This window comes from Epinephelus moara, chromosome 21 (genome assembly GCF_006386435.1).
Source record: "Epinephelus moara isolate mb chromosome 21, YSFRI_EMoa_1.0, whole genome shotgun sequence".
In the NCBI taxonomy this organism is placed as follows: Eukaryota; Metazoa; Chordata; class Actinopteri; order Perciformes; family Serranidae; genus Epinephelus; species Epinephelus moara.
The window spans coordinates 35,836,223-35,854,830 of record NC_065526.1 but is presented as its reverse complement, the minus strand read 5'-3'; the positions used below and the strand labels follow the sequence as shown (position 1 = coordinate 35,854,830).

At 39.2% G+C, this 18,608-nt stretch overlaps 1 protein-coding gene across 2 annotated transcripts in view; it reads right to left on the bottom strand.

Moving 5' to 3' along the window:
* map4l (microtubule associated protein 4 like) overlaps positions 1–18,276 on the bottom strand; it is a 148,318-nt gene extending 130,042 nt beyond the window's left edge. For both annotated transcript variants that reach the window (XM_050033787.1, XM_050033786.1), the window contains exon 1: positions 18,155–18,276. The gene's annotated coding sequence lies outside the window, so the exon portion shown is untranslated. The remainder of the gene's footprint in view (positions 1–18,154) is intronic.
* Between the last annotated feature and the right edge of the window lie 332 nt (positions 18,277–18,608).

Below are 18,608 nucleotides of genomic sequence, written 5' to 3'. Positions count from 1 at the left end.
ATTAAACAGGATCCCTCTGTGTTGGCGCCTGCCTGCACAGGCTCAGAGGTTACGCTGAATACTACGCAGTTGTGTTCCTCCTCAGGAATAAAACTACTCATCAAGGCTACACCGGCGACAGGAGATGCCACATGGGGAGCTTGTGGGCTGCCTGTATTTTCTCCAACAAGTTGCTGGCGCCAATGGAGATTGTTGAGGGTGAAGAAAACATTAAGAATGTTAAAGAAAGACTCAGTAGTCTCCTGGTTTTCAAAATTCAGGCTGTTCTCATAAACTTTTTGTACATTTTCATATGAAAAGTAATGCACCCAAATTCCGACATATCCGTAATCGTAATCATGAACCACTGTATTTTGGAAGAATGCGATCATGTGACCAACAAACTAACGGGAGTAAAAATGAAACAGTCCTGAGTGGACCTGTAAGGAGGCAGGTTGGGTTGGTGGATGAGTCACAAAACTACAGACTCTCGCCTGGGACCTTCCCCAGGAGACGCGTCTTCACAACCATGTGAAATTTGAGTGAACTTTAAGTCATTGTAAGGTATGTCCTCACCATGTTTCTCTACCTAAAACTAACCATAGTAACCTTACTAGATTAAGCCGACCTTCCATAACTTTACTTTAAGGACATAACGTCATCTGTAGGGCACTAATTTGTTGGATACCATATGAACTGTAGTGCGTGCATTTTTCATATTTTCGTTTTATGAGGATACGCTGTAAAACCATACATCTCCCAAAGTCCTTACACTGCAGACTAAGGATGTAGTCAAAGAAAATCTTGGCCAACTGAAATTCTATGTACTCATCAACCAATTGATTGGTTGACTGGGGGAAAGAGCACTGCACATTTGGCTTTTTTTTTTTCTGGTCTGTTTCGCAAAAAGTTGAAAAATGTTAGACTTCGGGTAAAAGGCTACCCAGCCATCCAATCACAGTAAAGGAGGGGTGAGACAAATACCACAAAGACAAAACATCAATGACAACACTTAGGAGTAGGGCTGCCACTAACGATTATTTTCATTGTCGACTAATCTGTCGATTATTTCTTCGATTAGTCGACTAATCATTTCATCAAAAAATGTGTTAAAATGTTGAAAAATGTCGGTCTGTCTTTTACTTAGGAGAAATGAATACTGCTGGCCACACAGACCGGTTGGTCCGTCCTTTATCCCTATGTGCTTCAGCCTTCCCTAAATTTAAAGCAAGGCCCAGGGCAAGCAGGTACTCTACTGTGTTCTGACATTCTTATTTCCATGTATATTCCATGTCATAGTAACAACATGCAACCAAAGCATCTCAGCTGAGAAAAAAATGCCCCAAAAGTGCTCTAGTGCTCAATCTGGAAATCCATCGGTAAAAAAAAGAAAAAAAAAATTTTTTTTTCTTCCTTTACCTCTGGAGGCACAGCCCGGAGTTTTTTGACTAACGGAAGTGCAGGAGCCTCGGCGATCGCTCACNGCATCTCAGCTGAGAAAAAAATGCCCCAAAAGTGCTCTAGTGCTCAATCTGGAAATGCATCGGTAAAAAAAAGGAAAAAAAAATTTTTTTTTTCTTCCTTTATCTCTGGAGGCACAGCCCAGAGTTTTTTGACTAACGGAAGTGCAGGAGCCTCGGCGATCGCTCACGCCCTTAACTTCCGGCGGTGCCCCCAGGGAATCGCCGTGTTGTTTACAAATACTTCGGGTAGAAAACCAGCAGAGTTTAGCTATATATCACATTTTTCACATCACTNGTTGTCGGATACGACATGAAACTATTCCAGTTAGCTCAATCATGTTGTAACTAAGACATCCGCTTTTTTTTTCACGTTGATGAGACGGCGTTTTGGGTGGAGCGGTCACTGTGGACGCGGAGCTTGCTGTTTCTGTAGGTACACATTTCCTGGACACCTGCACGTCTCGGCCACGCCCCCTCCATTGTGATTGGCTAAAGCGCAGCATCGTTCAAACACAAAGCCCCGCCCTCCCCCCCTCTGTAGTCGTCTTTCACACAGGGCTGCCGACAGATTCTACAATGTAAATTGCAGAATCTGTCTTGAGAGATTATCTAGTGCTCAAAGCTGGGTGTTTTTTCATAAGAGCACCTACCGTTTTCAGTGGGGTTTAATGTTTTGGTGAACAAACGGCCTTATGAAAGTAACACAGGTGATTGTCTGACCGATTAGAATTTGGTCAGACAACAGCATGGTACACATTAATTTTTAAGTAGGGCTGAGCAACATATCAATGCTACATTGATATCTTGATATGAGACTAGATATCATCTAGTCATCTCTCATCATCTTCAGAATCAGAATCAGCTTTATTCGCCAAGTACGTGTGTACAGGAATTTGACTCCGGTAGAGTCAATGTTGCTCTCAATGTACCAGAAATGACATAAGTACACAAATTTAGGCAAGAACATACAGAATATACAATATACAAAAAATATGCAATTATACATATAAAAAATATTAAAAAATATATACAATATACAAAGACACATATTCTATATATTTTTTCAATGTTCTTTTTTTTTTTTTATAATTTTTCATATTCTTCATATTTATGCTCCACTACACTTCAGAGGGAAATATTGTACTTTTTATATGTATTTGAGTTATTAGTTACTCTGCATGTTTAGATTGATAATACAAAATACAATCAACAAACAATCTATGTTGTAACATCATAGATTAAGATAAGAAACAGCTTTGTTGATCCCCAGGGGAAAACTCAAAGGCTACCTGGTAAATAAAATGTATAAAGTAATTAAAATGCTCCACTTCTACCAGCTGCAACATTCAAGTGATGAACATGTTAATGCTTCAATGATTGTAATCCAATAATATGATATACACTGTTGTATAATGGGCCACTCTGCATAATGAGAACTGTTACTTTTATGCAAATTTAGATGCTAATACCTTTATACTTTTACTAAAATAAAATCTTGTATTATATAATGTGGTAGTGCCACAGTTGATAAGTAAAAGCTCCTCATACTTCTTCCACCAATTTACATGTATTTACCCCAGAACTCCCAGTTCCCCAAACTGCAACAGTATTGAAGCAAAAGCACTCATGTTGTTTATTGATGCAAAGGAGAGTGTGGGAGGAGAGACAGCATGCACAAAGGATACAAGGAAAGGATGAAAAAAGAAGCAGATGGAAGCAGCTGAAGGCTACATGTGTCCTTTGGAAAGGAAATATAATATGTCAACATCCTTTGCTCAATGTTTCCTAGGGCAAGACCTACAATTTAAAGGTAAAAAGGCATATTTTGCTACTTACTGTGGCTCACAACACCTTTAAAAAGTGACTGAGCAGTACTACATCTATTAACATTTTCAGATATTTATCTTTATAGAGGCACATGTAGCTGATGGTGAGACATACCCTAAGAGCTGTATTTGGACTTCTGTGATTAGTGGGCTTGAAACTGAGTTGGAATTCATTCAGAAAATGTAATGTAAAATAGTTAGTAACAGAAAACAAACACCACATGTTTGCAATGCATACCTTAATCTAGCTTACTCATACTACATAATGTATGTACTATGCTTGACTACAGTATACTGTACATGGAGTATACTGTAACCCTTTTCCCAGTGCATGTATCCATTTAACATGTAATAAAACACCATTACTAAACTACATAATGTTAGGATAAGATGAATTTTTGTGCCATTTCAACCTCCTTGTCAACAACACGTTTTGCCATAGAAACAGTAACCTTTTTAATGTGTTCCAATACAATAGTTTGAATCAATCTAACAAATTAGCCCCCCATGAATGACATTACATACTTAACATAAGGTTTACATTGAACATCAGTCTTCTGGTGGAAAGTACTGTGTTGTTTGACCTATCCACCACCCTGAACTGCCTCCTTAAACAGACTTTTCAGTCTTTTTTCTTCTTCCTTCTTTACTACTGTCAGCACATTAGTCATGTCATCGCAGCCTTCCCGATTACTTGGAATATAGACAAATTACTCGCTCATGATTCCGAATTGTAATGCCTTACTTTTCATAGGTATGTATGTACGAACAATTAATAAGAACAGCCTGACCTACTACAATGTCAGTATCTACAAGGTGTGGCACTGTGTCTTTGATGGCTCCGAATCTGTTATGTTAGACTTATCTCACATTGCCTTTTCCTTCCATTGAGTTAATTATTTGTAAAAGTGGACAAGTGATGTGCTTGTAACTGTTTTGCAATTTCTGCCATACTTTCTCCAAAAATTATGACTGGCAAATGGAGGGGATGACACCATAGACTGACTATAAAAAATATCTGAACCACTCCTTCCAGTAGACTCAATTACTTGCACTAAATATTTAGTGTATTCATCCACCACATCTGACACATTGTGGCCCCATACCCAACCACTTGTTTGAAACTGAAACCTTTTGGTTTAAAACATTACACCAATCCCACTATCTTGAATCAAAGTCTTGTGTATGTCCTATTCACCACACTAACAAATTCCATACTCAGACTTTGTCGCTCTTGACCTGTCTTCCTCCTATGCTGCCATCACTGGAATTTCTCAATTATGGGATCAATAAAGGTGTATCTTATCTTACCTTATGCAGCATATAGGTCATGTGATCACAGCCACCTGGCTCATGATTGTGTGGGTTATATACAAATTATAGTACGTTACTTTCCATATGTATATTTATGAACTGTGAATGAGATCAGCCGGCAGTAAACTACATCCAGCTCACTCCTGCTGGAAATGTACAAACAACAGAATTGAAATTTGATCAAACATAGTGAATCCACATTGTCTTCAGAGAGTAAAAACAAACCAAAATCTACTCAACAATATGAAGATAAGCTATGATTTGTTACTTCTACTCTTTAAGTCTTAAACTCTTGCTGTTGTTCTGTGCATGGGGTTCGTATTTTAATACAATGAAGACCGTCAATGGAAGGGAACATTTTGTTCTTATCCTTCCCTCACTCTACTGTACATCTGATGTCAGGTCCAATCTGAATCTCAGCCTCTGCTGTCAGCAGGACAGAAAAGACCTTTGCTTGTTTCAAACCACAAACACACACTGATGGAAGCTCGCTGGAGGAGGATGATGACAAAAGACACACGGCCATCCCATCCTGCCTGACTCTACTGTACCATATGATGTCAGGTCTGATCTGAATCTCAGCCTCTTCCCTCAGCAGGAGAGAACGACCTTTGCTGTTTCCTCTGAAGTCTCTGTTTGATCCATATACTGCATCTCTAACCTACAGTCAGGTCAGTGAGGGCTACTTTCAAAGTCATGCATTAGTATGGTATTTATTGATTTAATTGCTTCCAAAAACAACATGGATATCAATAATAAATGCTACTATTTACTTGCAGTTACTCCTTTCAATCATGTAAAGGGTACAGGAAGAACTTTCTGTTCCAGTAGAGAGAAAAACCCATTTAAAATAACATTTATTTTAAATCGATTAGTTGAAGATTATGTACGACTTTAGTCGACCGAGATTTTCTTTGGTTGACTACAGCCCTACTAAATGAAGCAGTTTCATGTTACAAATTAGTGTTTCTCCAACGCTGTTTGGCACGTTACAGGCGGGTTGTTAGCCCAGCACCTGCTAATGTGTGCTCACCTATTGTCTCTGTTAACTTATAGTGTGCTCACCTTTTTTCTGATCTAGACATTCAGAGGGTTATTGTCAGGGGCTGAATTATCCACAGGAACTCTTCCTCTCTAAATCAAATGGTGATTTAAAAACACTGAATAAAGCAGTAAAGTGTTTAAAAAAACAGTGTTTTTCCAAGGCTCTCCGTACAGAGGAGCTGCTAACTACTGTGACCAATGAGAAAACACTAATGGCCCTATCTAGAGCCAGCATTTGGTTTGTCCGTTTTGGACTACTGTAGAAATATGGCATTGCAACGTGGCGGACTCCTTGGAAGAGGACCAGCTCTCTATATAGATATTAACAGCTCATTCTAAGGTAACAAAAACACAACAATTCTTATTTTCAGGTGATTATATACTAAAGAAAACATACTTATTATATTATATTACATTTTTGCAAAGGGGCAAAAACAATATATTTCTTCTAGAAAAATTATGCTTCCTTTCCTATGATCTTTGCATTTTTCCCCTCAATTACGTAATTATTTTACCTTTTTTGGCCTCTGTTGACATAAAACTTAAAAATCAGTCGTTAGTAGAACTAGTGACAACTGGTAGATACTCTTTATGCAGCCTGTGATGATAAGTAAACATTACTCTATTCTAAGCTGTAACAGCCAAAAAGGTTGTGAGCCACTTTTTTAATAAGTCCCCAACCCTTAGACAGTCACTCTCAATGAGTCAGGAGCTTCTGTTAGCCTGGATGTTACGTCAGAACTTTGGCAATGTATGTAAGTCTCTCTTTTTGTCTTCTACTTGACTGTAAAACAAAGAAACATATAAAAGCTGAAGACAGAAAACATTCAAAACCATGTTCTAACCTATTTTTAGCACATTATGGTGGTGCATATTAATTACTGTTTACTGCCAGTGAGTATCCGGCCCATCCAACACCAACCACTCAAGTCCCAAGTGAATTTCTGGGTAATGTGCCTATTTAAAGCCCAAACCTGCAGTGTGTGGCCCCCTCACTGAAACACTGCTGTCCCAGAAACAGCTTTTTTGTTGGACTGAGTTGGTGAAGAGGTTCCTATAATGCTAGGGTCTGTCTCACCGAGCAAGATTACTGTGTTAGCGAGTGAACTTTGTGAGAGGCCTTTCATTTTCACAAAGGTGACTCACTTTTAACCAGTCATTATCACCATGGTAACCACAACTGAAACAGGGGCATGTGCCCACCTCCTCACCAATCCCCAGTCTTTCTGAAAAATGAAGTCACCATTCAACAAAAGCACCGTCCACAAATACAATTCGGACAGCAGGATGAAGCCCCCTACAGAGTGTAAAAATTTTGCTTACTTTTTGTCCTATCCTATCCTGGCTTCCCTCCATTGGCTCCCTGTGCGTTTTAGAATTGATTTTAAGATTTTACTGATCACTTTTAAAGCCCGTCTGGGTCTGGCCCCAAGTTACATAGCAGAAATGTTGACCCCATATGAGCCAGTACGCAGCCTTAGATCCTCGGGCAGGGCCCTCCTGGCCGTTCCAAAGTCGAGACTTAAATCTAAAGGCGTCCGCGCTTTTTCCATCAGGGCCCCTCGACTTTGGAACGACCTGCCTGAGGAGATAAGGCTTGCAGAATCAGTAACATCTTTTAAATCTCTTCTTAAAACCCATTTTTATAGACTTGCCTTTGTGTGATGTCGTCTTTTTATTTATTCTTTTTGTTTATTATTTTTATTTATTTTATTCTATTCCTTTTAATTGTTTATTCTTTGTTATTCTATTGTCATTATGCAATGTTGTCTTTTTATCCTTCTATTCGTTTGTTTCTAGTATTTAGAAATAATAGTTTTATTGCCTTTATTGTTCATATCTCTTTTAACATTCTGTCTTATCATTCTGTCTGTGTTTTGCTTAACTTTACCTCAATTTGAGCTTAATTTTGTCCTGCTTTTGTTTGCCCTCACTGTTTTGACTCTCTTGCTATAGATATCCTACGTTTGCTTTGTTTGTCAAAGCACTTTGTAAACTTCTGTTTTTAAAGGTGCTATATAAATAAAGTTATTATTATTATTATTATTATTATTGTCTTTCAGCGACTATTTCTTCAGACACTATAAATGATTGCAGGGATTTCAGGCCAATAAATCCCACTGTGTCAAAAAAAATGGCTTCTAACAGATAGCTCACTGCTTACATAATTCTCCAAGGTCATCAATTATTAATTAAAAATTTCTATTGCAAATGAAATGCACTAAAAGTCTTGCAACAGATTGCACCCATATTCTCGTCGGCACAGCGTAAGGCCAACTTCACAATGTTCACAGACTCAAATTGAAAAGACAATATTGCATCAATGTGAAGTTGTCCGACTGTGTCTTCATTACCAGGCTGGGGTGACACTATTACCTTGGCATTGACACTATCTGCAGTTTGCCTCTCATCACCTGTCCTTGGCAGCAACATTGTTACTCTCCAACATATTGAAATTGTCACCACATGAGCATCACAATACAGTAAGTGTCACCTCACATGATCATTTCCAATGCATCTAGGCCTTGAAATATCTATTTACATTGGTGTTAGAAAAGAAAATGGACTCAGTCGTTAAACATTAAAGGGTTGTTCAAGTTAAAAGACACGTACGCTCTATGTCTTAGTAACACTTAACAAACATCTGTTGTGCAAGATATCAAAAATGCATGCACATATGGTGCATCAATTTTCAGACTGAGGCTTTAAGCTCTAAAGCTGCATTGATTTTTTTTAACCACTTCAGGGCAGCAGAATAAGCTGAAAACACAATATGTGTGATAATATCACCTTACAGTGAAGTTGTTTAGGCGAATGCGTAGGTCGGTGATCACCTACACACGTCCAGCATACGCAATGCAACATTAGCATTTATTTAAAGTTGTTTCTGACCTGATAAATTCAAGTCTTACTCTCCAAGTAAATAACTATCAGTTAAGTTGCTAAAAATCCCAGCTCCACTGTGTTTGTGGTAGGGTGCAGTGGGTGTATCAGAGCTTTTTGTCGAAAATAGCTGCCTGCTGCAGCTTGAAACAAGGTTGATGGAACACTAAATTTGAAGGCAGGGAAGCCAAAACACACAAACAGCGGAAACTGATTTTTTTTTTTAACTTACGGTTAAACTTCTTAGGTGATTGTAGAATCTTCCGATTCATTTTGATTAATTATTTTATTATAATTTGGCATGTTTTTTTCCTGCAGAAAAAAGAGCCAATTTCTGTGAAAACTGATTTATCCTATTCATGTCAGATGTCATAAATTTTCCATTACTACACATCAGGCTTTACTGTGAGGCAGTGATGTTGATAGATTTTCAATGTACTGTCCCCTGAACCAACATATCCTACAAATTAGCACCCAACGGATGACGTTATGTCTTTAACGTAAAGTTACATAATTAATGTTAAGTTACAAAGGGTAGTTTAGGCAAGTAAAGTTACTATGGTCAGATTTAGGAAAAGAAACATGGTGAGAACGTACAAGAAAGTCACTCAAAGTTCACACGGTTCCGAACATGCATCTCAAGGGGAAAGTCCCGGGGGAAGCCCGTGTTTTGAGACTCCCCTTAGCACATTGGTCACGTGATTGCAGCCTTTCAAAATATGTGGGAAACGTACAAATTAGGGCGCATTACTTTTTGTAGGAAAACATACAAACATTTTATGAGAAGAGCTTGCCTGGACCCACAGGTGATCATTTGAGTGGGTCCCACAAAATTTGTGTATTTTGACAAATGGCAGTGTTATTCTCTTAAAGGTTATACTTATGGTTTCATGTATGCTGTATCTGTATGAATATAAATTTCATTGTTTAACATTTTGAGAAATATGCTCATGCTCTTTCTTTCTCAAAAAGAATTTTACATTTTCCTTTCACTCATTGACACTAGGAACAAAATGGGATTGCACAAGATATATGCACATATGGTAAGAAAATAGTGGCTGCCAGTGAAAACATTTTTTCAACACAGCGCGTCCTGTGCTATCAGGGAAAAAAACAGGTTGGTCCCCTAGATGCTTTGATAATGAGTTTACTGGATGCTTTCGGATCTTAATGCATCTGCGTAGGGTTGCAACAGTATGAGATCTTCACGATACGATAACCAGTTGTACTGGACACACAGTATAACATAGTTATTATCAGTTACAATTACCCTTAAAGGAAGTAAAACATAAGGGTTTTTTGGTTAAACAAACCGTTCATTACAATTGAATCTTGAAACTTTTTTCTAATGGCAGTATACTGTATCTGGCTCCCTTCTGAAAATAAACTAAACTAAAATATAATAAAGGTGAGATTCTCTGTCTGGTTGCATTTACTGCCATAGATAAGCAAATGCACACAACATGATACTTGTCAATTTTTTACACCACAGTATACTTTAAAAACGGTAGGGATGCACCGAATATTCGGTAACCGAATATATTCGGCCGAATATTGCAAAAAAACACACATTCGGTATTCGGTGGAATAAGTTAAAAGCAAGGCCGAATAATAGCGGCGTGTTTTGATAACGCAATCAAACAGCGTGCCGTGACAGGCGGAATAAAATGTCGGCAGTGTGGCAATCCGTCCGTCACGGCACTCGCATTTGCGACTAAAAATAGTTTGGAGCGAGCAAAATAGGCTTAAATCATTCAGCACGCTGTGCGAGCAGCCTACAGATTTCAACCAGCAGCAGGAACGAAAGGCGAATCCCATCGGTTGTGGGTTGAACGGAGGTCACAGACACAGACAGTAATGCATTCCTGTCAAATACGGCGGCCATAGGCTTACCGTGACGGAGAAGTCGGCTCCAATAATATCCTCTTCTTGGCGTCATGACTGCCCAGAAGTACCTGAACAGCCGAGCCAGCCGAACACAGACCGTACGTGATGTGTCAGAGGAGAAACGAGCCGTTCACGGTCCACAAACCTCACCGCACTTTAGGGACTGTTCTTTACTTATGAGGGGACTTGTCAGGGGAGGAGGGTGGCTGGTTGATTCTTATTTTATTTATTTATTTTATTTTGATCCCCCCTATGTTCATCACTGATTGATGCGTCATTTTCGCTGTGGTATCTTGATACTACTCAGAACCATGATATTTTCACTGGTATCGTACAGTGGGTCCCAATATTGGTACCCTCCCTGACAACACTAATCTGGAGGGGGTTCATCTGCAAAAACTAATGAAAAACTAAACAGCAATATTCGGTATTCGGTATTCGGCCAAGCATTTAATATTATTCGGCTTCGGCAACAAATTTTCATTTCGGTGCATCCCTAAAAAACGGTATGCCCCTGCGACCATACATAGACATGCAGGACGCTTACCTTGCAACATCACTGGTAAGGTATGACTGAGGTATCGAAACTGAAAGCTGTATGTAAAGTCATTTTATATCATTGAACACTATTCAATCTATGGTTACAAATCATCGTTTCTTTCACCCCCATCTGTCCTGTTCCTCCTCACTGTCGGTTATAATAAAGCAGTTTTTTTTTCTACTGGTGCAAGAATATCTCCTTATGGCTGGAGGGTGCCATCAGACTCACCTAGCTCCTTCATACAGCCTGGGTTAATATTGGGCAGAAGCACTAAGAGATAACTTGACGTTTTGACCCTAAGGCGTTACGTAATCCTTCGTTTTACAAACTATTATGGCTTAGAGATCGCCTGGGGGTCTACACCACTATTAGATCATATCTGCACTGCACTGCCTCTGCCTGGCTGACTTGCTGACTTACTGAATGACTTGAGAGCCTACACATTTCCTATTAAAGTAGCTGATTATATCAACATTGTTATGTTGTAATATGACAGTAAATGCTTGGCCAGCTGGATTCACTGGAAACTTAAGTGACTCTGAACGGTTGACTGCATGGCAAGTGGACTGAGGATGTTAAGTACACCTGGTTGGATGAACGCTAGCTTGACTTCCTGCCTGCTTGGCTGGTAATCTGAGAGGGATTGCATGTAATCCCACCAATCTCTAAAGCAGAAATCATGGCATCATCATCATCACAACAGCCATGCATTAGAACATCTCTGATAATCCATCAAGCTTCCTGCCTGTAGTCTTAGGCATCATCAGCCTGTCAGCCTTTCTTTTTTCATTTTATCATGCTATCCATGGTTCAGACTTTCAAGGATACCAAAAGAGCTGCATGCAGGACCCATGGTTACCTCACAGTTCCACTGTAAACCTGTCTGCTGAAATTGTTTCTGATTTCCCAAACCCATTAGTTGATCAGTCATGATTAGCTTCTGGACTGGAAAATGCCAAGAGTTATGGATGTTTCAGTAAAACTGCTCCCACTATCCAGTACATTAACCACTTTACAACATATCAGACTCAGTTCGCCAAGCTCAACTCTACTATAATAGACTCAATTAATTGTTGTTTTTTTACTATTAACCTTGACAAGCTTAACTTAGTACTGGGTGTCATTGCATCTCAAGCATGCTGATAAACACAATTTACTAGTATTTGTAAAATATTGTTTCCCTTTACAATTCTTGTCATCTTGTTATGCTGGTGATAAAGGACATAAAGCCTTTTTAGGTCCCTCTGCATATGGGGACTAACACAATGCTAACTTCTTTCTTTTTCTTTCTTTCTTTACTTCTTTCTTTCCATCTCTGTGTGTCATTTTCATTCTTGGCTTTCTATCTTTCAGACCACCCTATCTATCACTTATCTGTCACAAAGATATTTCCCATTAAAAGTAGGCCTATACTGTTTGAAGAGGACTGCTACACTTAATTCTATGCTAGGAAAGAGGATACACCCGGAGGGTTACAGAATCTAGTCCGCAGTTAACACAGCAAGAAGTATTAAGGAATTAGGAATTGGGCATTGTTCATTATAAGGGTGTTTATTAGGCTATATGTTTCCACAACAAAAATCTGCTTTTTCAATACCAAAAAGCCTGAACCAAGCATTTTCTCCACTAATTTTTAATAAAATGATATATAATCCTTACTGCCTTTAATGTATTTGGCTTTGTGTTCATTCACTATGATACTGCTCACTATCCTGTGAACCACACTGGAGTAAAATGGAGAAAATGGCCAGCAACAGGAATGGGCCTGCTGCTAACACACATTGATTTAAGAAGGTTTCTTAAATGCCAAATTGTTGAAAGTGACTTTGCTGAATGATCCAGGCTTAAACTAAGGTCATGGAAGTAAGAATTTAGATGCTACCTGACCTAAACTGTACCCTTGGGGACATATCGACTAGCAGCCTGACAATAAGCCTCTGGGGGGCAACAGTTAAGTTTCCAGGTGTTCCAGTGAAGTCAACAGATATTCGGGCCAAGACTTCCTCTTCCGAGCCCCACTTATTTTGGTTAATCCTTACAAAGAGAAGAGATATCTGTATATGAATGCAATTTAAAAATAAAAAAATAAAAAGCTAATAAAAAGCAAAACATCAAACAGTCGATGGGTTCTGAGATTGCATTACAGCCAATGCATTCCACCTCTCCGGCTGTCAACATGGACTGTGTGGTTGGTCAATACTACTCAGACTACAAACAAAAACCAGAATGCTTCTGATATCAAAATCTTACCCTTGCCTACAGGTTCTGCGTATATATGCAGATATCTTTTAATAGAAATTATGTATCATTAGACAAATGGTCCACATCAAAGATCTGACTGGATGAGCTGGGACAGAGACAGTGACTAGGACAATTAGTGGATCAGGCCTTAAGGACACAATAGTTTCCTTATTAAGACTGTATGGCAGTGCTGGGTAATGGTGAAAGAAAAGGTAAATAACATAAATATAAAGTTTATATTATATTTGACCAAATAACTGTAATGTGACTGTATTTGGGGGATGAGATTATTGGTCCTTTCAGGAGTATCTGCTCAAAGCAGCTTTCTGAGAATTGATCATTGGTAATTTGGATGTGACGACCAAACAGATGGAGGCTGTTTATTTCACTCATTAGCATTAATGCTGCCTTTAATGCCAGGAAAAGGCAAGTTTTAAAATAAATTACAGGCTTACAGTTACTGAAATTCAAAATGGTATCTTCTAGGGATGTTACAAATGTCCAAATCCACAAGTCAATTAGATTTTGGAATCTAAGGTCCCAATTCAAATCGATTCAATTTAAACAGTTTGGGGGTTTTTTTCAGCACTGAAGGCTATGCCACTGTTAAGACTCATAATTTGTACAGATCAATGGGTCATTGGCTGAGAACATTTGGAAGAAACTGTTAAACAAATACAAAAAAACAAAAAGAAGAGCAGAGATGAGACGGCAGAGGGTACTTTGAATTAACAGCTTGGGTTTCCTCACCTGCAAGAAACCACCAGATCTAGTCAATCTATGAGTGTTTTCTGTTTCTATTTTGATTTCGATTTCAATGACTGAATAAAACGAACCAAAATGGTGACACTCCATATATCTTCTGTCTCCTATTATGATAACCAAATAAAGCAAATTGGTATAGTGGTCAAATACACATAGAGTGCAATTTTACTGACATCTTTCTCCATATTTCTTCTCACACCCTAGTATCAGTATAATATTTCAATACATTCATTTAGCAGACAGATGATACTATTCATTGATTAGTCAATCGACAGAAAATTAATCAGTAAATATTCTGATAATTGATTAGCATTTTACAAGAAAACATGCCAAACACTCTCTGGTTCAAGCTTCTCAAATGTGAGGATTTGCTACCTTTATCTAAGTCATACTGTGGGAAGTTGGATATTTAAGGGTTTTGGAATGTTTGTTGAAGGGCTGTCACATTCTAATGGGTCAATTGGTTGGTTGATATGCTCTTGTCCAACCAAATTCTCACTGGCTGGACAATCACTGTTGTTACTTTAATAAGGCAGTGTGTTCACCAAGGCATTTCTTTTCCAAACTGATAACAGCAGTTGCTCAGCACTTGTAGTTGTCCTAGGTGACAGTTGGTCTTTGTGGTATTTGTGCTGCTCCTTCTCCATTGTGATTGGATGGTTGGTGACATTGGCAAACGCAACATTTTACCCAAAGTTAAACATTTTTTTAACTGTCATATTAAATCTAAAACACATAAATAATCACAGAAGACATTCAGTGTTGGATTTATCATTATGGATTGGTCCCCAAAAAGACGTTGATGATCAAGCCTGGATTATAAAGCTTCTGAAAGCAATATGATCACAGTAGAGCCCTTGCTGGAGCGTCAGGATGGCTAACGTTACCTACTGGGCTAAAAGCAGTGAGTCTCTCTCTCGCATGCAGCGTTACCGAGATATTTAATGTTAGCAATGTCATGTTGTATATGACATCATCAACTCCATGGTTAACTTCTAGAGTGTCCAGTATGTCTGATTTTTCTTATCAAGCCTGTTCAACGCTTAGTGGTGAGACCAACACGTGATTGTAGCTGAGCTGGATGCTCCCAGTGATACAGTGCGCAGTTTATTTTCAGATAATATTACAGTGGGCATCACATTTATTTTCTGCTCAAGGCATTCCACTTGCCTGAACACAGAGTTAACTTGCCCTGGGCAAGTGTTAATGTCGAGTCCTGTGACAGGAAAAAATGCTTTGGTGGACACACAACCCTCCCAGGTAAAGTTTACTCAATTTACACCGTGGAAATTAGCCTAGAGATAACATGCAGGATATGTTCCCCATCAAACAACCAATCGGTCAAAAAGTAGGTCGAATTTCAGTCGAGCAAAATTATCTTTGTTTGATTGCAGCCCTAGTTTGTTGAATATAACAATTTAAAGTGGATTTTTCTCTATTTCCTAGTTTTATAGACTAAAAGATCAAATGAATTGCCTATTCACATACACTGGGTGTAGTAATAGTGAGTTCAGCCTCTTGCTCAAGGACTCTTTAACATGTGGCTGTGACTAGCTGGGAATACAATCAGAAAACCCTTCAAGCAGCCAACCCGTACCACTTCTGCTACCAGCTCCCCAGAATAAGAACATAAAAACAAAAGATACTAAAAAATATATTATATTTAATAATAAATCACTGTTGAGAGACTCTTAATTAAAATGCATAACACAGCTTTGATCTATAATAAGATATGTTATGTGTTACCAGAAATTTTAACTTCCACCATCTAATACTGATTATGACTTGTGGCTAGAAGTGGTGTCAAAAAATTAATAGTTAAAACTCAAGAGGATCTTTGATGAAATGCAGCGTGACATATGAGTGACAGAGGCAGAGACAGGCAGTAACAAGGCGACAGGTAGGCAGAGCTGAAGAGGCCAAAAGTATCTAACAACCCCAAATAAACACACCAGCTAAGACTGCTAGAAAAATGACTGACCTCTTCAACCCTGCAGGAGCCACCAGCAGATCCATCAACACCAGCCATTGTCCCCTGACCCACAGACAATTATTTCAATTTCCTGTACTAGACCCCAAACTTTCCACAGATACCAAACATGTCAGGCTGAAATTACTGTGTAATGTCACTTTTCTACTGCAAGGTACGGCATGTTTCTACTCAACTTGCTCAGCTCTTTTTTGGTTTTCCATTAGCAAAAGTTTGGGAAACTGTATACACGCATTATTTTATTTATTTTTTTTGGTACCACTTCAAATGAGGTTCCAAGCGAGCTGAGCCAGTACTAGAAGGTGGAGATAACATGCTGGACAGCACTGATTGGTCAGAGACAATTGTCATTTGAGTGATGGGACATCTTGTAAAAACTCACCATTTTTAAAATAGCCAAGCTACCGTCAATAGCTGCTACAATGTTTTTATTCACTAGACCCTGATTTTACAAAATGGCAGCCAACAAAAGTACACCATACAGTATGTACACTACACTGGCGTGTTGATCAAGTACAGATGTTCCTCTGTTTGGTTACTAATGATAGGATTGTCATGATGGTTGCTATTACGGTCAGCAACAGTCACATCTACACTTAGAGGGTACTATCACACCCCAGGAACAGTGCTAAAAAGACTTTCTCCCTTAGACTTAGATTGTAAATGTCTGTAAATCAGTTAATATATATTTTTGAGTCACAACCCCCATAAAATGACTCATTTCAACATCTAGATTTGATCATTTCAGCCCGATAACATTTAGAAGAACTAGAAGAGCTGCACAATTAGATCCTTTTATCCCCATTAATGTTAGCGGAGGGCTAAAGAGGAAGTTAGCCACTTGGCTGGCAGAAGTCTCTGGTGCGCCTACTGTATTGACCCAACGATGCGGAAGCAGAGTGGAGGATCTAGGTAATTGCACACATGGAAGTATAACTTTTTTGGCTTCATGCACTACTAAACAACTTTCATCGGAAAGAAAAGGGCTCTGCCTCTGATGCTGTATGCAACTCTCTATACATCTATGGGTACTAAAAGTGAATTTAGTCAAGTCGAGCCGAACCATGCAGTGAAAATGGGACACTGATGAAACACAGGCCTCTTGAATGTGTCCATTTTATGTAATGATGCAGCCATGTATCTTGGGTTTGAACATCATGTAGCCTTAGTCAAGTGTTGCACCAAGCAGTTAAAGAACATTAACAAATTTAAGGGGAGAATTAAGATCCTCCTACTACAATAGTATTCCCACAGCGTGTCTGTGCTGTGGTCGCCCATTTATTAATGACTTTATGATGCATTTATTATCCTCAAACACTGCACATTAAATTCCAAGTGTGAAACAGACTGAAGACCAAAATGAGAAACATCCAGAGAGAGAAAGACATGAGAACAGATAGAACAATGTGTACTAATCCACACAGAGACAGAGGATGCAGTGTGTGTAGCTGTGAATGTGTGTGTAGAATGGGGAGGGGGGTATTATTGTATAACGACAGGCTTAGTCCCTATAGAACATCACAGACTCTTCCTAAAACGGGTGTATGGGCTCTGTAACATCAGAAAAAAGCCTTTATATAACATGGCCTAGACTGTTTTGGCGGTGCACCTGCTGCCTTTGAGAAAACTATACCCCTGTAGTAAATACTATAGAGACTAATACCAGCAAAAATCATAGACTATAGGTTACTGTAGTCCCATATAGGACTATTCATCTTAAAGAGGCACAGTCTAAAATAGCACAGATGCAATGAGGCCACTAAACACTCATTAATGATTACTGAGGGTCACTATGAGCTCATGTGGGGATATTATAGGAATATCTTGGGAGTACTATAGCCTGGTGATTTTTCAGCAGGAGGGGTGTACCATCCCGACTGCGGCACCACCATAACAAAGAGACACGAATCCACGGACCTCTGCATGAGACACAGAGATCCCCCCTCACACGCCCACTATCCTCAGCCATTGTGAAGGGAATCACCGTGCACCACTATGTCAAATTGCCTGTCCGCCATATGATAAGCTAAATATAGGCCCATATCCTCGCCACTGCAGCGCGAGACCTAAATATGAGACCTATAAATATGACATGAATTTCATCATTCACTTAGTAATGCACGAGAGGATGGCGCAGCGCGAGGCTACAGTAAACAACGATAAACACGGGATGACACATCATATATCAGACAGGAATTGTAAAACGGGCAACTCTACTCACCGTTTCGATGTGTGCCGTTTCTCTCGCAGAGCGCGTGTGTGTATGTGTGTGTGTATATGTGTGACAGTTAGAGTGTGTGAAGGTGAAAATCTCTCCACCTTTCGCTGCTTGCAGAGCAGACTGGTGCCAGGACTCAGAGACAAGCCCCGCCCCTTTCCCAAGAGGCTTAGCCAATCAGGAGCCCGGAGCCAAAAAAGAGCCTTTTCATCTGAATCTGCAGGCATCAGGCTGCTGCTGCCTTCAAGTGCTGCCGTAAACATCAAGATTTTACTTTTTTTCCCCTTCTTTGCGGGGGTTTTAGGGCGCGGAGCGGCTCTGTATCAGTTTGTGTTGAAAATGCCTTCATTTACGTAACGAAAAACACAAAGAATCAGGCACCAGGTGACAATTCGAATATATATAAATAAAAAAAATAGGCCTATAGGCCTAATGGAATATAATGTAGCTCTTAGGT